Source organism: Pteropus alecto, unplaced genomic scaffold (genome assembly GCF_000325575.1).
Source record: "Pteropus alecto unplaced genomic scaffold, ASM32557v1 scaffold20, whole genome shotgun sequence".
In the NCBI taxonomy this organism is placed as follows: domain Eukaryota; kingdom Metazoa; phylum Chordata; class Mammalia; order Chiroptera; family Pteropodidae; genus Pteropus; species Pteropus alecto.
The window spans coordinates 44,115,308-44,120,037 of NW_006436298.1; the positions used below are offsets into that span (position 1 = coordinate 44,115,308).

Sequence of the window (4,730 nt, forward strand, 5' to 3'; positions counted from 1 at the left end):
TGTGAATTAATTTTTTAAGAACCATTGGCTCAGTATTTAGAGTTTCAAGTTTTTCGTTTCTGATTTTCAGAAAAAAGTATGTATTAAGTCAATTTTTCCCCTAAACATATACTTCCTCAAAAAAAGTTTTCTCTCATCAAAAAAAAATCCTAAAATTTGAAATATCACTATTAGAATTCATTTTATGCTAAACCAATGACAAATATTAAAATATAACTACCTCAGTTAGTATTAGGTTTTTATGTAAGAATTTTAAAAAGTAGCTAAAATATAAATAGACATTTATTTCTTTTATGCATATAAAGTCCATGGGAGGCACTTATATGGTGGCTCCAACTTTCTCAGGGACTCAAGTCCATTTAGGTCTCTTCTCTGTCCTGTCAAGGTTACATGAATATAATCTGGTCCAATATGGCCACTACAGCTCCAGCCATCACATCCAAGTTCTAAGCATCAGCGTGAAAAAAGGAAAGAGAACCAAGTTATGCCCCTACTTTTCAAGAAGAGTTCTTGTAAGTCCTAGTATTTTACTAGCTACGAAAGAGCCCATAGATTTTAACCGGGAAATCATGTACCCAGCTAAAACTTGATTCCTCCTTAATTTGAGAGATTTGGGCAGAATAACTGTAGGTAGGGGACTAGCTGTCTCTGCCAGACTCTGGAAGGGATATTACTTCATCAATCATTAGCCTTGGTGTGAATAAGTCTATCGGCTCCTTTTTGAAAGTGAGATTTCATAGCTGAGGAAGACTGGAGAGTACATGAGGGTGCTAAGCAGGGGAAAGTAAAGGCTTCTGACCAGGGTGGATAGAAGATATTAAATACAAACAACCTCTATTTTACAATTTTGCTCAGAGCCAATATCAGCCCCAACTCCATCTTTCTTATTTATTCATTTGTCCATTTAAAGAATTTGGATTCTTTACCAACAGGGAAGGGTCATGTATCGCCTATATTTATTTTGTTTCAAAGGACCAAATTAATTTTTTAAAGATTTAATCACTTTGGTTGTGTTCTGTCTCTTCTTTTATAGAGAAACACCTTCTAATGCCAAGATGGTTTCAGATTCCCATGGTTATTATATTCATCTTTGTGAGTTTGTCTCTCCCTTCCGCATGAACCCAAAGGGCATGGAAAAATGGTATCATATTGATAAGTCATGATGTCTTCCAAGACATTCTTTAAATCTCCTATGTGCAAATATAGTCAAAATGAATAATTCAGGCCAATTGGAGTGAACTTTCCTCCATGGATGTTTGGGGTGAAACTAACTGGCTTTGCAAAGTAGTTCTCTTTATAAATCAACAACATTTCTTTACGACGTGTCTGGCTGACAGGCCAATTTCATAAGTAATTTAAGTATATGTATTTAGTACTTTTCAGCGCTTTCGCTTTTAGAACTTACTTACAGGGCAAAGCAGTTGACCATGCCACACCTTGTCAAGATCACCGACAGAAACATAAATTTCTCAGATTCCAAAAATTTTACTCAATTCTAGCTACCTCACCTTTCATATTTTGATGCATTCAATCACAATAAAACAGAAATTTTAGAAGGATATTGGAGGAGGAAAGAGATGGTAGAAAAAGAAAAGATGAAATCAATTTGAAATTTTATCATGTTTAGTGGGTTTGCTGCAGAGAAAATATTTGTAATGCACACATACCTGCATGCATAAACATTCATCCCTAATCAGAATGGTGATGTGACTGCAAACCGAACACCATCTGGCCTCTCGGGGCAGCTTTCCCTTTCACCCTGCACCCGTTATACCACCCCAATTCCCACTGAGCCACCCCCACCCCTGTTAGCAATGTAGATTTTTACTAAGGATGTTAGTGAAATCATGAAAAGAATCCATATTGCTTATTGCACAGAGGAAAACTTCATCTAGAAAACCACTTACATTAAAATAAAATGATCCCTGTCACTTAAGGAAACAATGTTGTCTTCAGTAGCCCCAATCACTCTCCTGCTTTTTCTGTCTCAGAGGTTTCCTCTTCTTCTGTGCCCTCTTCCCCTCCTCCCTTTTGCCTCTTCTCCTAAAGGATAGCAGAGAGGCTGGTGAGGGCTTAGATACCTTCCCGTGGGGCATATGAATCATACATTAGATCAGGGATAAAAACTAAAGGGAAGAAGCTCTACCAGTGGAATTTTAGGCAGAATGAATAATGGAAAGAGCTGAGTATTGGAGCCAAAGAGAGCTGGAGTTGATTCACAGTTCTGTCATTGAGAAACTGGCTGTCTTGGGCAAGTTACCTGTCTTTTCTGAGTCATAGTTTCTTCATTTATAAAATTGAAATAATAATACCTCCCTTGTAATCATTTGAGAATTAACTGAAATCATGTATATAAAAATTAGTACAATATCTGATGCATAGCTGACATTCAATAAATATTAGTTCTCTTACCTTATTACAAAGGAAATGAAGGAAGGAGTTATTGGGACAAGTCGTGGAGCTTTCTCATTATTCTAATCTGCAGGGAATAGTGTGTGTGTGAGTGTGTGTGAGAGAGAGAAGTGGGGAGGAAAGGAGAGAGAGCAAGCAAATTTAGGGGAAGTAAGTTAATTTGATTGCACTGATTCTTCCAATCTGTGTTCTTAACCACTTTTGATGTCTGCAACTTCCTGATATCAAGGAAAATGGGAAACTAGAACAGGACATCCTTGGTGAACAAGAAATCAAAACTAACAGAGCAGGGTGGTTGGAGGGATTATTTCACCCATTTGCTGATAAAATCTAATAAAATAATTTTACCAGATTCCTTGTGATCTCTAGAACCACTTTCTCTTTTAGATGTTGCTGATCAAGTGATACATTTTGTTGCTCTAAGCTTCATTTTCAGTGCTGGCCGCTCTGGGGCCAACACATTCTTTTGTCACATGTGTTAATATCACTGTCTTAGGATCTGTCAAAATGAATAATAACTTTCTTCTCCGTGCCAGACCTGATTTGATAGTCTTAACTGCAGCAATTCAGACCTTTCTCAGCACCAAAATACAGGAACTAGGCACAGATCTCACAGCTGTTTTTGTCCTTTATCAAGACAATGCCCAAACAGTGTTTCAATATTACCAGCACTGCTGTCTTTGCTCTGCCTGAACTCAAGTGTCTGCCATGATCTGCAGGGTCCAGCTCCAATCAGGCACTGCTCCTCCAGTGACTGGGAACGGATGCTTCAGAGCCTCTAATCCAGATCCAGGTCATCCTTCAGGAAATGAAGATGGTCCTAAGGCTTCTGAAAATAATCTTTGTTGAGGTTAGATTGTAGACCCGGGGCAAAAATGACTCATGCTTTCCCCCAAGTTAACTCCTTAGGCTTCTGCCCATAATGAAATCTTATCAGCTTTTTATTTTGGTTTGTTTGGGAAAATCATCGGCCATGTTTTTATAAAAAAAAAAAATTTGAAAGATCAATAAATAGATAATATAGATATATATAAATAGATATACTATATATAGCTACATAAATAAGATAGTGAGCATGATAGCTATAAAAAGCTCATCAAGCAAAGTCTGAGCTTCTTCATCCCAGAGAGGATCCGCAGATATCTCACCAGGAAAGGTAGAGGCCTGGTTTGCATTCTTGGCTTGACAATTATGGCCATGATTTATTAATACTCCAGTCTCATAATAAAGAAAAGTGGATCCTAGATAGGTTATAAGACATTTACTTTCCCTCTGAGGGTTTTCCTGATAATTCTTATAATATTCTCTGTTGAGTTATTCTTCTATGGAGGTTCTTAACCTTGGTCCCATGGACACTGAAGAAGTATGGCATATTACTATATCTCAAGTAAAATATATATAACAACTAAAAATATTTAATAAATTATTTCAATAAAATTAGTTTCACTTGCGATAAGAATTTTATTTTTTGCCTTGAAAATCATTATTATGAGAAGAGCTCCATAGGCTTCAAAGAACTGTCACAGGGATCCATGGCACTAAAACAGCAGTCCCTAACTTTTCGACACCAGGGATGGATCCTCCTGTGAGAATCTAATGCCTGATGATCTGAGGTGGAGCTGAGGCGGTGATGCTAGTGCTGGGGAGTGACTGCAAATACATTGATGAAGCTTTGCTCGCTCGCCCACTGCTCACCTCCTGCTGTACAGCCAGGTTCCTAACAGGCCATGGACCAGTATCGGTTGGGGAACCCTGCACTAAAATATTAAGAATCTCATAAATATTAATCTAATTTTTGTAGTTCTTGGTTTTCTTATGATCTCACCACCATGCCTCTGATGGTTTGTGTCATACAGATGTATGATTTGCTGTAATTGTCGATCTTTCTTTGGGCAGAACACTACTTTCAATATGGTAACAGTGCAATTCATGATAGAAATTTTCTTTAAATTTATTTCAACACTTACCAAACAAATCCTATGTGCTAGTCGCTATGCTAGCCAAAGAAGATACTAGGTCAAAAACAAACAAACAAACAAACAAACAAAACCCACTGTTTCTTATCAACTTACAGTCTAACAAGGGTGTGTGTTTAATAAGTTCTCGCTTTGTGTTTCCCCCACAGATCTCAGAGGCATCTGGGGTTTAATGGGGACTTTCCGGCATTCCAGACTGCTGCTCTGCAGTGAAGCTCTGAGTCACAGTCACTGGGTCTAAGGTGCTGGCCACAATGTGGAATCCCAGGACAGTCACTCTTACTGACCTTCACTCTAAAAAGAAGCCCAGATGAGTCTGGCCTGGAATCAGTGCAAGCACTA

General features: G+C 38.0%; 1 long non-coding RNA gene across 5 annotated transcripts in view; it reads left to right on the forward strand.

The window, feature by feature from the left end:
* LOC107195772 overlaps positions 1 to 4,724 on the forward strand; it is a 62,390-nt gene extending 57,666 nt beyond the window's left edge. For all 5 annotated transcript variants that reach the window (XR_003046728.1, XR_003046730.1, XR_003046729.1 and 2 more), the window contains one exon: positions 4,538 to 4,724. This is a non-coding gene — a long non-coding RNA (uncharacterized LOC107195772). The remainder of the gene's footprint in view (positions 1 to 4,537) is intronic.
* The last annotated feature ends 6 nt before the right edge of the window (positions 4,725 to 4,730 follow it).